This window comes from Spodoptera frugiperda, chromosome 2, assembly GCF_023101765.2.
Source record: "Spodoptera frugiperda isolate SF20-4 chromosome 2, AGI-APGP_CSIRO_Sfru_2.0, whole genome shotgun sequence".
Lineage (NCBI taxonomy): Eukaryota > Metazoa > Arthropoda > Insecta > Lepidoptera > Noctuidae > Spodoptera > Spodoptera frugiperda.
In genome coordinates this window covers 3,516,392-3,538,072 of record NC_064213.1, presented here as the reverse complement: position 1 = coordinate 3,538,072, position 21,681 = coordinate 3,516,392, and the positions used below count along the sequence as shown (strand labels likewise).

Below are 21,681 nucleotides of genomic sequence, written 5' to 3'. Positions count from 1 at the left end.
GTTCTGCAGTCGAGCTAAACGCCGGTAGCTAGAATGACTTTTATTTTCATTCACTAAGTACGGGAAGACAATGTGTACACTAGTAATCTTTTCCACTAACTTTGTCTACACTTTAGTTCTTGTTTACTTCGCATGAGTTCTCTGAACTTTGAAATCATGAATGAAGTATGGCATTTCTTAAGATCTGAGACGTTCCTTGTTCTTATCTTAGTATAGAGCAATTTTCAGAACTGTTTGTAGAGTTGCTATGATTATATTAGCTTATTAAACGTACATCTCAGAATATCTTCTGAGCTAACTTTCGTCATATTGAGCTAGAATTACATTAAAACTAATATGTGTTATGAAACAATAACACACAGAACGCTTGCTCTGTTTAACTTTTAATGAAATCTACTATCTAAGCGAGCATTGTACAAAAAGACCGGACAAAGCACTTATTCACCGGACAACACGAACTATTCGGACAGTCGCATTGCTAATGGAAAATCCCGAAAAAATATTGGCGGTGAAAAAAATAGTTTAAAAAATCGTCGAGCACATTTGAATGAAAATTGGGTGGTGAAGGGGTGGCGCGCGCGGCCGCCGATCGCCTATTATTATTATTATTACTTGCATTATATCTGCATTTTTTTCACGCACACAGACGCGGCCGCGCACGCCATTTTTATTTTTTTCTTCCTTTTTTCTTTTTTTCGGGAAATCGACGGGGGCGCGGCGCCCCCACACATGGGCCGCGCTCGCAGCTCGTGCTCACCAGAATCGAACTATGCGATGTCTACAAGTGGACGAACATTTAAATTGGCTCTCATCAAATATTGACTGCGTGTAGTTTTTTCATTAACCATTCGGCTTTTTGTGAGATACGCTGGCGGCCACGTCGGTTGCCGTTCAATTTGTATCTACTTCCTTTGACCAGGTACGAGAGTGCACCATAAGTTGTTTTTTAGTGTCAATTAATATTTTTCAAGTGCTTCAATCCGCTACGATCAGTTTTCTGATTAACTTTTGACTATGTTTGCTTACATGATTAGTTTGCATATTGAAACCTTTCATTGCTTTACTCGCTACTTATATTAATTAAGTTTTAATGTATAATTTGCCCCCAATGTCCTACAATTTGAGTAACATGAAATACATTCCGACAAATAGTTTCCCGTAGACCCTAATCCCAACTGAATAAAAAAGCGGTAACATATTTTAAACTAGTAACAGTGGGTCGCCGTAATTAATCATTCGTATGATTTGATGGCATACGAATATCCCGTACCATGTCAGTTTTATCAAAATGTTTTAATAAAATCGCAACAGGTAGGGGTGTGTTTGTTGAGAAAACATCAAGTGTTTGAATTTCCTTCCTTCCTTAGTCCTTTTAGCATAACGCAATTAGTTCGGTTTCCGTATTCACGACTTTGATAAAATCTTCTACCTATAGTTGAACATCACTATAGTAATTACTTGAATTGTCATTAGGACTTTGGTCCTTATTGTTTTCTTCAACATCGTCATCTATTCTTATTCTTTTCTCTCTTTCCCTCTCATATAAAGTAACAAAGATTTAGTAAAAAGCTCATTGATTAAACTTCTTCTAAATCTTATTCTTTCATGTTTTCTGGGCTGTTTGCCAAAAGTTACAAAAAACTGGTCCTTCGCTCCTTAAAACGCAGTCTTTCCATTCTCTGAATCCGTTTCATTTTCTTTTACAAACCATTTTACGTTGACCCGTCGTATCCGCCGTCTGATTCGATTGTTTAGGTTTTGGAAATTAGTCAGTGAGGTATTTCATTATTATTCTAAGATTTGGTTATGTGGAAGAAAAACTTAAAGATAAGTTGTCCAGTATAGAATAAAGATGTTAATATTCTTAATCTTATTGACAATCAACATCAAAATCAAGTTGATTCAGTCCTTAATTACTGCGGTAAAACAATATAAAAACCTCACAATAAAAGACCTCATCAATACTTAATAAAAATTATAATAAGACGCAGAATAATGTATGGAGCTCGTAGAACAACGGACGACACTGCAGTCAAGCGAATTTATTATCATTAAAAAATGCAAAAAATCATAATTAAAGGGGTGGGTGTGGGGTGCATCCCATTTTTTATTTTAATTGGCTTGTAAATTACAAAAGTTATAGTGAAAACGTTGGGACCGTTTTTTTGGTATCATTATGCGGTTGGAAATTTTGTCGCTTATAATAAAGGTGAAATGTATTACTATGGTAATAAGTAGCAGCTGATTAAATAAGTTACCTCGTCTACTGTTTCGAAGGAATTATGTTATGTTATGTTTGAGTTTGAGATTTTAGCTAGGTGGCGTGTTTTATTTAGTTTCAACGATGTGTGTAAAGGAAGATTGGTGTGAAAATAATTACTGCTTCAAACATTTGGGACCAAATTATTTATAGTTTCCAAAAAATATTCAATAATAGTTTTTCTAAGCTACATTAATGATAGTTTCTAAGCTGCTACTACGTCAAATTAAGCGTCATATTCTGATACTAGTTACTTATAAAACTATTCATTAAGGAAACAATAAGACGTTATCTTCAACAAAATCTTAGCTCTAAACTGTATAAAATTACAATTTAATGCTAATAAACATCATCGTATAAAATGTATCTTCTTTGGAACACAAACTTTACAAAACAGCGTTAGATTAAGCATCACTTCTCACGTCATAAAATAATATCCTACGCGTAAACCCATCGGCTTCTCACCAAATGGTTATCCACGAACTTTGCAAAAATAACCAGCACACTAGAAAAACCCAAAACAAAACGTTATTGACCAAGAAATAGAGTTCAAAATTGCATCAAAATTAATATTGACAGCGGTAAATACGGCGTAGCGCCTCCGAAGCTAGGGTTGCTACAAATATAAATCTCGGCGTCGCAGCCGCGGCCAGGGCTGCCCACGGAGGACGGACGTGATTGATCAAAGTCGTTTGTCAGGCTCGCGTCGCGACTGTTGGTAGCCCTGTGCAATTAGCACATGATTCTGGGCGTCTAATGCACGAATTTGGTTTTAATTATGGAATGGTGTTGCCATGGAATATGTGCGTTCCATTATTTGAACTAGTATCGCTTGTGGTTGCATTCTGACCTATTACGTGTTCAGATAAGAAGATTATGTGAACTTTGTGTACGTAAATGTCTGAATCCTTCCATATTGAAAGTTGAAATAGTTCGAATAGGTGATGTTGTTTTCATTCGTGATGAGTGTAGTGATCTTAATGAAGAAGGATGTGAATAAAGAAGTTAGATTTCTTCGATCTGTTTTAGAGATAATACGTCTGAAAGATTTAGACTCAACAAAATAGAGTTAAAATTGTAACTACTTATAAGACTAACACAATGTTGCGTTGTGTCAAAATAGATTTGGGAAAGAACATGCACTAAATACGCTGACAGATGATAAAAACAAGTTGTGAATATAACAAAAGGAAAAAAAGGTTTGAAACTTTCTTATGTACAGCGTTTGGGGTCGCAAGCGCACCTCTTCGTTGCGAAGCTTACCTAGCGGGCTTACCGAGGCCCCGCCCCGGCTTAAAGTGTAGGAGTAGGAACAGGGTGGTTTATGGTCAGTAAGAGTCTGACACTCCTTAGAAAAAGGAAAAACTCTTCGTGTAACACACACGGTCATTATTAAAATGTCAAATTATGAAAGCTCCTAATCAAAGATTCTCATTACTTCGTGGGTCTACATAGTGTTTAATAGGTATTACCTTAAAAGAATAGAGAAAAGTTAACTTCTTCTTTCTTTCTCTAGAAAAATAATTACGCTATGTTCAAATCGATTGACTATTGATTGTATCAATGCCCTTTGTTCGATACGACTATAAATAGTTAATAAATATGTATTTTAAATTATAAACAATTAAATAGTCTTCTTTAATTTAATAGATTTGATATTTATTGGCAATATCTTGTGTGCTTACACATATTAATCGTATTTTAATGCTTAATTGCTAAGTAAAATATTGGTCATTGAAGAAGCTTGGACCTGGCGTTACAGTAAAGTCTATTGAATAATATTTCTTTCTAATACATACTCCTTTTACCATTTTGTAACTCCTCTGGTGATAGGCGACGGTGATCGGTTACTATCAGGCGATTCATTCACTCATTCGCTGCTTAAACCATAAAAAACTGCTCTTGATCTAAGAATGCTAATAAGTGTAATCTTAGTAATGTTGTAGGAAATCCTATGTTTTCATGAACGATATACAAACTAAAATATACATATAACTTATTTTTGTGGGTGGAAAATCATACAATGACTATTTTTCCATCTTGGAGAGAGTGTCAAACTCTTTTTGACTAAAAATTACTCCATTCCTACTCCTGGTTTGAGCTGGAACCCCAGTAACCCATTAGGTAGTCTGCAGCTCCGTAAAGTGTTTGTAACTGCGACAGAACATTTCTTTCGAAATCTAAAAATAGTTTTTAAAGTCTTTTCTTAAGAAGAAAGTGCGACAGGTTCAATCAACACTAAGCTTCATAGCACGGCAATAACAAACTTAGGTAGTGAATAGAGAGTAAGCGATAAAACAACAATTGTTACATTATATAAACATTACAAAAATACCAGACACAAGATAATTCACACAACTTTTACGATCTTTATAACAGAAATCCAATTAAGTATGAATGAATATTCAAAACAGTTTATGGCGGCAACGCGTCGATCAAATAATAGCACAATAGTATTAAGTTTATGTTGTATCTTCAGCCTATGAGATCTGATGCAAAGTACGCATAGATATGCACGCGAACGCACGCCCTCGCACTTAATAATGCGAGAAGAAAAAAAATACGCAATAAACATTTAAAAAGGGAGATGTTCCAACATTACAGACGAATTAAAATGCGAAATCACGTACATTACAACCAGTTTCGATACTTTTTTTTTTCAATACACTTATAAATTCGAACAGCGGAACGCGTGGAGTCTCTCTCTCTCTTGATTGTATTATTTTTATTTTAATATTAATATTTTTTTCTGTAATTGTTTTTTGATCATGTTTGCTTGAAGTAACCGTTCGGGATATCGCGTTTTGTATCGGCTTTTTTTAATTAAATTCCCTGTTACGTCGCGGTGCTAAGTTTAATTAAATTATGAAGTAGCAATTGCGGATCGTTTATTTGATATCGCGTGCGGGTTTTTTGTTACGTTGGACATGTTTAGTGTTTAGGAATCTCTATTGGCTTCTGTCCCGTAATGTCAGCGGTCCGCATTAAAATTAATGGAAACACTGCTTAATGGTCGGTTCTAATCCTGTATTTATTTACAATTTTCATTTTTATTGAATGTGTTCTGATAAAAAAGATAACGTTGCTTTTAATTCGTCGCTGTATTTTGTCGTTTATACTGAAATGGTTTCAAAGGTGCCTATTTATTAGACAAGCATCATGTTCATATATCATTACTATATACAGTTATAAACTAAAAACGTTTAAACGTAGAAAGAACTGAAAACAGAAGTCGATAACGAACGATATCCGTCAAAACAACTGGCAACACCACCACCATCCTATTACACACACAAAAGAGATAAATTACAAAGTCTATTAAACAAAAATAAAAGTGTTGCAATCATCAATTTATTCAGCAATAGGACATCTCCCATCGCAACGCGGAGACTGGCCGGTAACAATACACTTCACCTATCGCACCAAACAAAGAACCTATTAACAATATGAGTAATGCACAACTTAGATCGAGTGGCTATCTGATATATGGAACCGACGACACAGACGGGCCGTTCACACAATCTAATCCACCCAACCTTAGACAATTCACACGTTACTGAAAATAAAACTTTATCACAGCAACAACAAAGCTTAAACTCAACCGAACCAATTATAGGTTTGCACACTATTGAAAAAATTATAAAGAAAATAAAACTAATCTTCGATTTACTTAATTGAAACCGTGAATCATAAACGTTCGTTAACGAAAATTTCTGACAGCCGATTACTAATTAATAATTGTGTTTGAGTATTTAATTCGATTATTATTTAAATAAAACGACTGTAAAATTGTTTTAGAACCAGATATTGTGTGAAATATTTTAATTTTATATCGGTTTATGATCAATAAAATGTTAACATGGAATACGGCGTTATGGTGAAAATTTTTAAATACGTATAATAGGATCGTTAACAAGAAACATAAAGTTGATCACTTGCCTGGATTAAAAATACGGAAATAAGATCCGTTATCATAATGGCAGTTCGATTATTGCGATGATTATGATTTTTAATGTGAGCGTTTGAAACGCGGCGTTTGCCCGCCCGTGTGCTGCCTCCCACTCTCCACCCATCCTCTGAAAATGGAGCGACCGATAAAAAAGGTAACGAATTATAAAAAAGCGGAGGCGCACAATCGCGAGCGCGGACGTGTGGGCGGTGGGCGAAATGAAATGAAATAAAAATAATGAAAAAAATGGGCAAAAAGCAGTACAAACATGCATTGTCCTCGCCACCACCCCCCTTAATGAGTGGGTGCGGGGAAGCGGTCACCCCACCGTACGCGCAACGTGTGTCTGAAGTGGCTGATTATCACCTGATTCCATCTGCGTCAATTGTTGTCCCGCTAAATAGGTCGCGCTGTTTGTACTGCCAATACGAACTTGAGTTTAGAATGTAGGATTGTGCGAGTGGACGATCTTTAGTGGTCTTTGTGACCATAGAAGGCTCTGAAGCCAGTCTTGGTTAACAAAGGATGAGAGTTAAACGAAAATATTTTCGATAACAATTCAAAGAATGTTCTTTAAGGTTATCAGAAGAATATGTATTTTAATATACCTGTACGCTACCTGAAATACCGACGAGTTAAAGTAAGGAGTAAACAAAATTTTAACTTTTTTTAAACTCACTCTTCATCATAAAGGCTCGAAGGCCGTTAATTATTTGAATTTTCCGAATTCGCTTTTCATTAAGATACATTGCGATCGTAAAACAAAGAACAAGCGCAATATAATCACACCGGCATCGCATGTAACTCAATAACTCCCTTCCCAAAGTTTTCTTTTCACCCGATTGGTCTCACACGAAAAAAATCCCAATTTTCGAACATATTAACCATCAAAAACAGCGTCCGAAATTAATTTGTTTATGCGAAACAAAGGTGGGTGCCGGGCGCATGCACCCGCGTCACCCACTCCCCGAAAAAAAAGGAAAAAATAGGAAAAAAGGGGGGAAAACGGGGTTCCCACACCCCTCCCGCGGCGCGATCGGCATCAGACTTCTTTTTTTAATCGCGTCGCATTCAGCATGGTCGTTTTTGGTAAGCACACACTGCGCATTGCCTATTTTCCAATTTAGATTGCTTTGTATTACCGGTTGAGCGATGCGCAATAGTTTTTGAGGCTCGTGACACGTGAGTGCAGGAAATTAAATTTCTGTGTAAAATAAAAACAAAGGGAAACCGGGGTTTGGGGGTACGTCAGCTTAACGCTAGCGACGGATAGTCGCGGGTAAGACTAACATTTTCTCCTTCTTGAATTCTACTTTCACCCCTATACTTGACCCGTTTTCAACACACACACACTCACACAGCGAATACGGTTTTGTTTGCATTTACACATTCTCCGTTCTTCTTGCGATAATCAAAGAAAAATTATTACTTAAGAACTCTCCACGCATGACGCTGTCCCTAATGTCCATGTAAGACAACAACCACGTACTAACAATTTATCAATCATCCTTTAGGTGTATGTCTCTCTTGATTTATACAGTAGAATAACACTATTTACTTATTTGTACCACATTTTCTTAAGGCTTAAGTCTAAACTGGTTACTAACACAGATGCAGTTCAACTGGTAGACTGTAAATCAATCTAAAACTAGGTACACAACACATAAAAACGAACTAATAATAATCAACTAATTAAACAACTGTCTTAATTGCAATTATACTTTAAATTAATTGAACAAACTATGCCATAATTCCACATCGATTTTGCCATAAGATTTCAAAACTATCATTCACGGATCAATTATAACAGTATTAAAATTAAATATAATTAACGAGTTACAGGCTGTAGACCAATAAGTCAGTATCAAAATTCCTTGATAATTAGCGCAGCAAAGCAATAAATATTGCCAAGACGATTATTAAGCGGCGAGTACTAATCACAAGAAGTTTATAGTGACACCCCATAGACTAGAGACGTTGCTCAAATTATAGAGGACTCTGTTATTTGTGGTTTATCTGTTATGCGTTCCAAATTCAAACATGGTGGAATTCGATTCGATATATTTTTTTCTTTTTTGTTTGATTTGATTATAATTATTTCAAATAGGAATTAATATTTCGATTTTTAAAATCAGTGTTCGAATTGTTTTTGCTTGAATATTATTAACGTTATTTTAACTGTTTTTCGTGGAAAACATGTTTTTAATAAGGTACTAATAAAAATAAAATGTTAACATTAATTCTAGGAGCTTAATAATTTAGTAGTTTCGGTTCCAATTTAATTTTGAACATTCGTTTATTGAAAAAACTTCCATGTAATATTAAAATACCTGCCGTACTTCGCCGATAACGCTTACAACATACGAAAATTCATTAAAAATCGCACAATACATACACACAGCATCTACTTATTTGCTGTTCACATTAAAAGCAAAAGAGTTCATCCATGATCATGGCGCTTGTAACAGTGCAAAATATCTAATAGAAACAGATAAATATGGTACATATCCCGTCTCAATTTCTAATATTAACATTAAAAGCAAATTGGAGAACAATAATTCACCCAGTCTTATTCAAACTATAGCCTAAGTTCGCAGCTAGCCCAGTGGCAGTTTCCACGCCTCAAGCAACACCAGTTTTCTGCACCCTTCCATATAATTAAAATGCACACTTACTCTGTGTAATTAGAGAGCACAAAGAAATGTTTCGGTACAGATAATATCATTTTGAATAAAGTAGCATGAAGTTATTAATGTTAGGAAAGTGCCCTGTATAGGTAAGTGCTATTGTAATTATTAGGACGTGTAAGATTTGAGACATATGTAGTTGACTGGAGGTTTAAGACTCTCGCTTCTCATTCATTTGGGTTCGAAACCTGCCCACGGCAAGTAGGTACCAATGTGGATTTTTCAGAGTTATATGTACTTTTTTACTAACATTATTTTGACACCACTCACAAACGGTGAAGGAAAACATTGTGAGGAAACCTGGGCTTATAATTTCTTATTATAAGTCTGAAATCGCTAACCCAGATTCAGATTCTTTATTTAAATGTTCAACTGCATTTTTTTCTAATATTGGTTATTTCATTTTTATAATTTTATTTCTTTTCGCTATAACTAAATGTATAAAGTCAATAATATTTTCCTAAACTACGAGTTTTAAATTTCGAACATCAATGTTAATGGCAAAAGAAATGAAATCACAACAAATGAGTTACCAAGCAAAAAAAATATCTTGATCAATCAAAAACAAAACCTACAAAACAACACTCAAAGTCCATAATTGAGTAACAAGCGCCGAGTAATATAGCTGATCACCTAATACTTACTGACGAGTTACTCCAAAGCCGTCCCCTCTTTGTGGCACCACTCATTCCTTTGAAAACGGAGTAAATCGTCACGCCAGTGTTACTCGACCAACCTCCGTCGGTTACCGTAATGATCCTCATATAAGGAGAATAGATAAACAACCTCCTATATTGCTGGTACTAAACCACGTTGAAAATATCTGATGTTCTTTCTTTTTAAAGGACTTTAGTGGAAAGTTCATACTTCACTTTGGCTGCTATCAATTACTAATTCTAGTCTAGATAGTGATAAGATTTAATTTCGTATAAAAATGTTCAATAAGTGTGCTAATTTTAGAATGCCATAATTGACATTTTTATGGTGTTCAAGACTAGGATAGTGGCGTAAAAACAAACGGATAAGTCGATAAATCTACTACAAACTACCGCACACAGAGATATTTAATGATTACTTAAACTATTGCTTAGTAATGATTATGTTCCTTAAAAAAATGCTAAGGCTAAATATAATGCTAAATGTAAAGTGATCATTGAATGACTCAGAGTACGGCAAAAAGACCCATTTTGGAACTCAAAACTGTTGTCTTTCATGTTACATGTCAAAAGTAAGCAATAGGTCGTTTCAAAAATAAATCTCATACAAATTCTTCAACACATATCTGACACAGCCTAGATTTAGATAGTCTGTAAAGACAGACTATCTAAATCTAGGCTGTGTCAGATATGCTGTTCGCGCTGTTCAAGAATAGATCTTAGTGTAAAAAGTTACACTAAGATCTATTCTTGAACAGCGCCGTTTTAAAAATAGACCTTATAGCATTAAAAATGCAACGATCTTCAAAATATATTCGCAGATCTGCCAGTATGAAACGTTCTTAAAGGGCTGGATGGGTAAGTGTACATTTACGAGGAATATAAATGTGTATCATTAATCAACGTAATTAGATCATTGCCGGGATCGTGTTCCCGACCGATCCCGACCGGCCCCGAAGCCGCTCGGAAAACTATCTTGTGAACTCCTTCTTTTTTCAATTAAATCAACTTCGGGTGCTTATCTTTTGATTATGAGGATAATGGAGAATTTTTGATTTGTTGGTGAGATAATGAGTGGAGTTTGTGAAGCGTAGTGTTGTTTATCGATGATCAAAATTTTTGCGTGTATGTTTGGATGGTAGTACGTTTTAGGGTCTTGTTTTATATTTATTTTCGTCTTAGTTTGCATTGGTAGAGATATTCCCAAAACATTAACTTGTCTGTTATTCATACTGTTGATTTGACAAAGAAAATCTTTGATTTAAATTTTAAAACTTTGAATAACATTTATAATTTTCAAAAAACAATTTTCTTGACTTTGTTTTAGCCCCTCTCTAAGTAATGGCATTTGAGAGAACACATATATAAAGTAGCCAACGTGTCTGTGACTATAATCTCCAATTTAAACCGTTTATAATGTTCTAAGAATCATGTGATCAAGCAATTAATGTGTATAAGAAAAACCTTGTCCATGTTTTTACAACAAAAATGGCGCAGTGTGTGAAAATGATACTTTATTGTTTATTCAATCACTTTATCATGTAATTGTGAAGGAAGAAATATTAATATCCTAGATGAGATTATAGTGAAGGTAAAAAATCAACTGGTTTTGTTGTTTGAAGAACAGATGAGTAAGAATCCGTAATACTTTATTTTATTTAGGCTTTATACACAATCGTACGTACGGACTTAATGCCGAAGGAATTATCTTACCCGGAGCTGTGAACGGCCTAGCGGGTTACCGGGCTTCCGGCTCAACAGGAGTTGGAACGGGGTAGTCTTTAGTCAGTAAGAGTCTGACACTCCCTCTCGCCTCGCCCAAGGCTGGAGAAAATATTGGATGATAGTTTCCTCCCTTAAAAAAAGTATCGACAAATTCAGTATACCAAATCACATCACTAATCACATAAAACTATTTATAAGTCGATCACAAATCAACTAATTTCCGCACAACGATTTTTCCGCGTTCCAAACTAATTTTATCCGATCTAAAACTACCACATAATTCGAACACCTATGATTTATTATCACTTAATTTTATGATAATCAGACTATGAATAATCTGCGCGAGCGCCTTATTCTGCAACCGTTTTAGTTAGATCGTTTATCGATGATTATACGATACTTGTCATTCATGTTTTTTTTAATACAGATCGCTCAATTGTTCTTCGATAAGAACCAATTTATGATATGTCGTCCCAACACTAATTTTCTTGTGACGACATTATTAATATGTATATGATGTTGTTTAAATATAGGTCTGGTACAGTGTGTTCATATTTAAGTTCTTATTGCATAAATTATTTTCGTAATTGTGTGTGGCGTATTCACGATCTTGTGTTATAAATAAAGGTCTACAAGCTGTAATTGTAATATTTTTTTAGGTACTCTACGACGATAATGCTTTTGTGAAATAACAATCTTAGTAATAAACAGCCTTCGTGAGACATACTAAATTAATTATTGTGTTATCGGCTTGCTTACGTCTTACCGCGACACACGACGCGGCGATCAGTAGCAGTGCAACAATCGCCGCGTCGTATGTCGCAGAATGCTGCTCATGAATATGAGCCTCTAGCATGGCTTGAAACTAGTCGAGTTCCTCGTCAAACAGTTACTTGTGTAAGCCGGTAACATATAATTAATAGACAGCCTGTGGATACGATCAGACAAACACATTTTCTTAACCGTCTAAAATCTCCTATCAAATCTACTCAGATTTCTGCATCTCTCTCGTCCAAGGTAAGCAATACCATGACCTCAATGCCTATATTAATTTCAGTTAATTCCTGCCAATATTCATGGTATAGCTAGAACATTCACATTCCCCAAATTTCGTATTAAGTACCATGTATAGGGGGCGAGCCTATTTCTATCATTCGAACTGAAATCCGGCCTCAAAGCCTTCTACTGAGAATTTCCAAGTGAATAGTTTCTATTTAGCAACGAAAATGCTATTAGTTACAGATTGATATCTTTCATTAATGTACTGGGTTTCATGGTAGGATGTGCCTGTTGTTTATCTTTACTAAGTTAAGCTTTTCTCAAATCAACTATTTTAAGATGGTATAAGTCGGTAAACGAGCTGAAGGATCCCCTGATGGTAAATGATCGCCGTCGCCCATGGACATCCGAAACATCAGAGGCGTTAAAAGTTTGTTGCCGGCCTTGTTGTTTCACGTTGGTTTTCTGTGAGGCCGTGGTATCACTCCGGTCGAGCCGGCCCATTCATGCCGAAGCATGGCACACTGAAAAACTCTCCTACCAATATTTTCGAACAGAAATTGCAATGACAGTTCCTAAGAAAACTTAGCCACTTTGCCTTTTTATCAATGGTATTTAACCTTTCGGGTCCGAACGTGGATCCACGCGAGACACAATGTGTTTTCGATTACTGTTTTATAAACAAGAAGTTAAATATTATTTGATTGAATAAGTAAACCAACCAATCAAATCGCCGAACGTGCTCTCATTTCGATTACTTTAAACGTAAAGTAAACTCATACTAAGAGTACAATAAGGACTTGATATAAGTTTTGACATACTTAATTTGTGGAATGTCAGTCTCAATTTAAATGTTATAGTTAACTTTTTTATACATACTTTTATACTAATTTTTTTATCGACTCGGAACATTGGAACACCAATGCAATTTGTCTTCAGGGGCAGTTTAGGCAACGGCCAATAATTTAAAACATAAGCTACTAATTCATCGGATTTAATTATAATACCATATAAATTAAGATGAGCAATAAAATATAATTCTTATCAAAATACTATCTACAATAATATTGTTTAGTATACGATCTGAGAGAAGCCGAGCGGAAGCCATAACTTATTAACAAAACCGCTCACACGGTGTTTATCTTAATTATATACTGATCATACTTTTATGTGTAGTTTACAGTGACAATGTAATTAGAGAGCTTGAGCTGTTATGAATATGATAGTGTTAAATTATTTTGATACTTGGATAACAGATCTTTTTTTAACGCTGCTTTACACTAGGATTTTCTTCTGTGTCGTGGGTGCGTTTACAATTATATAAGTTCACATACACATGACACCCAGACTAGAAACAACAATTTGTGGATCACACAAAGAGTAGCTCCGTAGGGGAAGCGAAACCGATGTACGTTGCACGACAGCTAGTTGCCCAGCCACCGTACCATTCGTGCAGTTAATTTTTGGCTGTTTCTATTAAGTTTTGGCTTCAAAAGTGATCAAATGTTTGTGATCTCTTGTATAGAATGCCTGTGTTTTTAAAACTTCCTATGTCGCTGCTAAACAAACGCTGTAAAACTATTGTTCTGTCAATAAACCATCACGTTTCTTTTAGATATGTATGTAAATGCACATTTAAGCTCAAAAATTTACGCTTAAAAGAAATTAAACACTTATATTTGGTATTTTACCTAAATAACACAAGTTTTTTCAGAAAACCCCACTAAAAACCAACAATAAAAAGCTACCTCACAGTTTTTGTTCCATTTTTCCTCTCTAATTTGCGTTTAATAGTAAAATATCAACTAGTACGACACGCCGGTACATAATACTACCTGGGGCTACGTGTATCAGAAGCGGATTGTAATAAGTCGCCATAATTTATGTTACACGCAATTAAAGTAAGATTGTTGGCCGGCCCAGGCTCCGTAGACCGGGAGCCCGGCTTTTGTTTTTTCGAGTATTATTAATTTAATATTAGGTTTTTTAAAGTATCGCTGTTTGATTATAGTGGTTGGTTTGGATGGTTGATGGTTAGTTTTAGTGTGTGATTACTTGTAATAGAAATGTGTTTAAATAAACTGCTTATTTAACTAGAAGAACGTGATGCAATTTAAATTTCAATACGAGAGTGATAATGTTAAAATCTCCATGAGTTTTTTATTTATTTGAAGTATATGGGTGTTTAACAAAGTCTTTTAATAAAACTATAGCGGGGCGGGGGTAACGGGCAATGACGAGGATGAAAATTAAAAACACATTAAGTTTTTCAGTTAGGTATTGAAAAATATTAGTGGGAGCAAATTCGTCATTTCTATGTATAAAACGTACGTAAAAATTATGTCACGCGATATTTCAAATCAATATATCTTCGAAAGTATTTGTTTCCTTACGAAAAAAGAATACGTGTAATGTTTTAAAATACAAGACGGACATTGAAATAAAAATTAGTCATCTACCCTATTACTTTACAATCTAGAGTCTCTAAAATAAATCCACTATCAGTACCCAGCTCCCGGTCTATAATTGCGGTTCAGTTACTAGGTTTCCTGTCACTAAATGAGATTAAATGCAGTACAGAATGTTTCTCAATAGCATAAGAACATTTAATGAAGCCAGCTCGTTTTATACACATTATGGGCTAAATACATTTGTATTCGATCGCTAGTCGCTACCGCTACCGGAATGGACAATTCTAACTTTATTATATTAGCTACTAATCTTTGCACACTTCAGTGGTAGTAAATGTTGTTTATTCTAAGGTATGATGTTGTATAAAAATATGAGAGAGAAAATATACATCTGTGACTCTGCACTCGTCTCATCTCTCGTCTGGCCTAATCTTTCTGATTGGTTGTTAGACCATTATGTTATTAAGAAACTATGATCTATAAAACGTGTTTCATACTTAATTTGGGCAAAGTAAAATTCCTTTTTAAAAAGTATTCCGAATTCGATTATTTATATGTTACTCACAAAAGGCGTTGTATCGCCTCTGGTGTCTCGGTTGCTGTATCCATGGTTAGCGACGATTGCTTACCATCAGGTGATTTGAATGCTTTACCAGCTTATTACCATAAAAAAATGTTACTCATCACTATTGTCTGCGAAACAATGCCTTACGAAATCTTTTCCTTCTTCTCGTCTGAAATTGATTAGTAACTTTATTGACTTAAAACTCAATAATGAACACGACCATTTTCTGCCAAGTAACATGTTGGACCTAAAAACCAACAAATAAGTCCAGTTGATCAACAAGTTGGAAAGTCGGTCTAAGTTTCTCTGTACCAATTTCATGTAGACTTGTGGAGTTCTTGTGTTGTTTCATAATACTCGTAACTACGTATGTGTGCAATTCGATGTATATTGTCTTTTCACTTTTCTTCTATAACTACTTCTATCATTTTTGTCCATTCAGTATCCTTTCTGTAGAGTAATCGCTTTGGATATCGTAGTTCATTATCACCTTGATCAGTCCGTAACAATTCACTGCTAGATTATAAGTCGGGTTATTGAGAATTCGGCTCGAAAAGCGGGAGTAGGAACGGGTGGTTTTTAGTCAGTAAGAGTCTGACACTTCCTCTCGCCTCACCTAAGGCAGGAGAAGTCATTGGATGATTTTCCCTCCTTTAGAAAATCTGTGTTTACGCACGCATCTCGTCTCGTTCGCAGTTCGTTAGTGTTTTCTACCCTAAAGAAAAGGATTATGAGCCTGCTCTTCATAAGATGGGTTTGTTAACCTACTAGGTAGTCCGTAGCTCCGGATCAGGCATCAGCCTTACTGGGCCCCATCTGTGGTGGTCTGATGGCTCTTTAACTCGACGCGCCGTACGCCCGACAGATTTTAACGTCTATACTGAACGATAGTTGCTATTCTAATAACTAAGATACCAAGGCAATCAATATGATTATATTATAAGTATAATAATGATTTTATTTACCATACCAATTGCTTCCTCGTTATGTAAATGAACATAAATGTCGGTCGATGAATTACATAAAATAATAAAGGTACCTTTCCTATAAACATGGTTTAATTACTTGTATGGTATGACAATTAATTTATCTTAAACGTGTTTAGTAAAACAGTTGTGTAACAAGAGATACGAGTAGGTATTGGATATAGTTATTGTATTAGTAAATGTAAAATGCCGACCGATATAGTTATTAGAGAAGGTACAGCAATAGACGCATTGTAGATCATATTATGATATTGGTGATTACTCGCACCACCAGAAAAGTTCTAAGAGCGTTGCCGTGTGTTGCCGTTTCTTTTTCTTCTCCTCTAAATATCTTCTGATTTAATTATTATGTTGTCGGTCTACTCACGTTTCTGTTTGACGAGGAACTCTTCAATTTCAATAAAACTTCTGATTTATTTCGTTGCGGGATCCAAGACAATCATTCATGGCTTTGACGTGCCGAACTTCAGTGTTCTGTTGTTTTCATGGTCATATCTTCTGTAGAGCCTGGCTTACAGGGCTTGCAGCGATTTTGGGAGGTTGTACCGGGCTTGTGTCAAGTGCGTTATCGGCCTTTTAGAGGTTCGGCATTAAGGTAATGAGGATTTAAATATCAGGGAAATAGGGGAGATCGTTGACGATGATGTGTTAAAAGTCGAACCATTACTGGTGAAGTTCCGACTGGGTTTGTAGAAGACATGTGACACTTTATGGACAAAGAAAGCTAAAAAATGGATTGTAAAGTTTATTGAGTACTAAACATTTTCTTAAAATTATTACGTGGACGAAAATAGACGTTTAAACAAATGCAACGTGGCGGGCGAGCTCTACTATTCACTAATGTTTTGATTAAATAATTTGTTTTAATTTAAACGAATTCTAGACCAACCTTAATAGAATCGATACAAAATAAATTAGGCATATTTTACTACATTTTAAATGGAGTAAATGTAAAATAAATAGCTGTTTGGACATTTATAAATCTTAGAGTACATGCAAATGTATCTAAACATAATTATCGCACACCGCTACTGTACGATATTAGCAATTTAATCTAATTATGCTAAAACTAGAATGTAATCTCATGAAATAACAATCAGGTTTGTTTCCGTCTCTCTCACTCTAATTGTGTTTGAGTAAGTGGAAAAGAGAAGGGGTATGCTGTGCTTGCGCAGAAAATTGTGCAGCTTACATAAAATGTTTAAGGCGTTAATCAGAGCTCCTGTGTTGCGCACAGTACACATTTGTTGTTAAATTTGCAGTTTGTAGAGCATTTTCTTTTAGTTTACATAATTGTTACATGGGATTAACTAATTAATTCTTAGGTTTTAAAATGCTCTTTTTATGGTATGTTGTAGAAAGAAGAAGATGAGGCATTCAAATAGAAAGACCTGGACATTTTACTCCAGTGCTCATTTTCCTAAATTACTTAGAAACATCTGCTAAATAATAAATACAAAGATTTAACACTATACTACATCACAGACACATAAATATAAAATACCTGTGCACAGGACGTACATCGCATACAACTTTCAACAGCGATGGTCCACACTTTCATAAGTAATCGCTACAAGATTAGCGTCGTGTCGCGCGTATATCGCGGCCCGCGACAACCGGTAGCCGTGAACAGCGCCTACGCCGCTCTGCGCGCCGCGTGCGCCCGCGCCGCGCTCGCGTCCATCGCCGATTCTAATCAATATGCTAAGTGCCGATACGAGATCGCGTGCGACCGCGAAATACTCGCTCTTTGTTTAATTAACTACTCGATTAATGTTACATTACTCGAATATCTCACTGGTACACTTATAAACTAGTCCCTTTTTCTACAACACTATCGTAAAAATGTTGATCCAGATTATTTATAAGATTAGTTCCCAACCTTGTTTGTTACTACATCAAATCGATTTACTCGATTGCATATCGATCGTTGTGATGAGTTAAGATAGTGTCCATACGTGACTCCACATGCAAATTGAAATAAATAAATACGTATAACACCCTCGTATGTTGTTATAGCATTTATACCAACTCACCCAAACGGTAATTTTGAACCAATTTAGTAGCGAGATAAATAAGTTTGATCCCAGAAATTACAGCTTCTGCATGTATAATTATACTCGTATAAATTCAAACAATCACACCAGAACACTCGAAGCCCATTCTTAAGCAAGAACAACAAATATAAATCACAATTAAAAGTAAAAACAGATGAATATTTTACTTCATTAGCCACTTAAGATTAATGTTTAAAGAAAATAAAATGGTGCTCCAATCAAGGATCCAAAATTTCAGTTTATTCTTTTTGACTGGGCCATATCAGAGGAGAACACTTATGGATGCAATTTTATTAATTAATTTCGAGATGCATTTATCTTCCTCGCATGATGCAAGCGTTTAATAAGGCCGAGGCACCATTATGGGGATTGCGTTTGAGGGAAGTCGGGGTGATTCGGACAACGGGCTGAGTGGGCGATAATTCATCGCGCGGGAAATTAGACTCGCTCGGTTTTTTGCGACACCTTTCCGTTGGCACTGCTGTTTGGACGCGTAACTTTTAATTTTATACGTATTAGATGACGCATGTGTTTGTTTTGTGACATTTGTGTGCTTATACCTAATTTTCGTTTTAAATATATGCACAAATACATTGAATATAATCTAAAACAAGATAAGTAAAGGGCTTATTAAAGACATCACGATAAAACCAATAAAACACCGATGGCCGTCTATCTAAAATAACTAATTTACACAAACAGATTGAGTTCTAAACATGATATTGCCATAACAATAAACAGGCTCATCGATTTACACAATATTAGTATTTTAAAGCCGGTCCACGCGGCCCGAGCCTCCCCTAATTTGAATAATAATCTCGCCATCAATCTGTTTGGTTTGCCTTGCTCCTTGATTATTAAAACAAGACCTCATTTAGATTATACGTTCAACATTAAGTTAATTTGGAATCTCGTTTATTTCTGCTACTGACTCCTTATGTAACTGAAATTCTATTGCAATTATGTATTGCCAATAATTATGGGTAATTGAAAAACGTACGGAACGTTATTATGATATAATGTGCGACTGGTTATTTCGATCTAGGTATATTAATATTATTCAGAAATAGTTAACAGTTCTAGTACTAATTGAATTGCCTAGTTTGGTTTAGGCAAGTTTTTTCAAATACATAATATGGAACATTTTTCTATTACTTTAATTAACTCATTAAGACATACTGCCATTGTGATGTACTCTAAATTGAAACGAGTTTGATTTATTAAAACTAAATTAGTAACTCAAAGAAATATTATACAAAAATATACCTAAGTATTGTATAAAAAAAAAACTGAAAGGGTTGCCCAGTAACGTCTACAGCCCGAACAATAGAAGCAATCACAAAAAGTTATAAAATAATTTCTTCAGTGAAGAAAAAGCTTCTTAATTTTGTATCGCAGATTAGAATTTTTGAACACTGTGCAATTATTATAATAGTTACATTCTTAATTACAACCCTTTACTTCGAAACTTCTTGAATTTTATTCTGATTTTGAAGTTATACGGGTTTTAATGGAAACTGTACCTATGTATATTTTATTTGACGGTTCAATTTTCCTGATTGAACATAGAACATAGCATTATAATGAAGATTTGTTTGATTTCGAACAAAAAAATATATTTGTTTTCTATTTATACTTTCTGATTTTTGGCTAATCAGGAATCGGTTTAAAATTATACTCTTATCGCATAACTACTAAAAAGTTGATTAAACATATTATTCGATAGTATAAAACGAATTATATAGTGCATATCTTATTTATTATTACATTATAGTTGGTTTTTTTGAGGGGGAAGATCATCCAATGACTTTTCCTGCTTTGAGCGAGGCGAGAGGGAGAGTCAGACTCTTACTGAATAAAAAACCACCCCGTTCCTACTCCTGCTTTTTGAGCTGGAGTCCCAGTAACCGGCTAGGCAGTCCACAGCTCAGGGCACATTACAGTTAGTTACAGAATTAAAACAGTAAGCAATATGTTATAAATATAACAGGTAAACGATGAGTAATATATTTTGAGCGGTAGTCTAAAAGGAGGCTCTCAAATCGAAATGAATATTTTTAACATATGACTGCATAATTTTGTTATTAATCCAATGCAATAGGGGGCGAGTCCACCACAAATTTTTGCTTTTAATAATCACTATCGTAAGACATACTAAATTAACTGAAAATAACGGTTTATTCACGTAAATATATTGAGAAAAGCTCTACTAGTTTCGAGTCTCAGAGGGAGCCTTCATCATGAGCAACGTGCGCAAACGCGGAGGCGTTGTTTTTTGTCCATAATTCTGATTTCTTCACATATTTCAAAGTCAAATACTCAATAATATTTTTCTTAACTTCCGAAATATTTTTTCATTTGAAACTGACTATTTCGCTGTAAAATGCCAGTACCGGAGTTTTGTATGCTTATCTAACTAATATTATATTTTTTTCATACAAATGTTTTTAATTAAAAATGCTTTTGCGGTGTGTAGTGTTTTCATAGAATCGTCGAACTTGATATTAAATATTGGTTCCAGGCTTTTTGTCAATTTAATGATTTTTATTGATTAATACCCTATTTCTTTCAAAGCGTGTAGTTACTAGAGTAAAATATTATTTGACACTACCCTTAGTCTTCTAGCGCGTGTCGTAAGAACCGGCTAAAACACTAAATAAGCCGTGTTCTCTGTTTTTTTTTTTTAAACTACTATCTCCAATGTCAATCATTATTTCTTTAATGTAGAGATGGTCTATAGTCCAAATACTGTAAAGGGACATTGATGAAAAGTCAACATTTTTAAGAATGTAGCTTCAAGACTACGTCTAACACTACCGACTATCCTAAAGGATTAGTTATTGAGGACTTGTCCTTTTCCTAACAAAGCATACTGTAAGCTAAATATTCAACTAGCAAGTTACACGTATTACCTACTTATTAACTCTTTAAACATGTCTAATACCTCAGCAAAGAACTAAACACCTTTCAGTGTTCATTTTTAACGATACAATAATAACAAATTGTTTCATGTTCTTCAAAGACGTTAAATGTCATCATCAAATAGACCACCTGCATATACAATAAATAATATAATCACATATTTCTTTCACTATGACAGATTTTTAACATAAAAATAAAACTGAAACATATTGTTAGTTCAGTCGTAAATATTCTTGTACCAAACATAAAACTAATATCAATCCACATCGATGTCTATAATGATAAAAATAATGCCATTTTTATCCACAATTAATCCGCGTTCACACTTGCGGACTGTACTTCGTCCGGCTATAATATCGAGTATATAAATACTGCTTTCTTCATTCCCGACGGTATTAACATACTTATTAATTGCTGCCTCCGGGGTACACTGGTAGCTTTATAATATTTCTCCAATGGTTTAC

General features: G+C 34.9%; 1 protein-coding gene across 12 annotated transcripts in view; it reads left to right on the top strand.

Moving 5' to 3' along the window:
• The window catches only part of LOC118268866 (POU domain, class 6, transcription factor 2), a 149,536-nt gene that overhangs the window by 41,233 nt on the left and 86,622 nt on the right, over nucleotides 1–21,681 (top strand). The gene's annotated exons all lie outside the window — the stretch shown is intronic.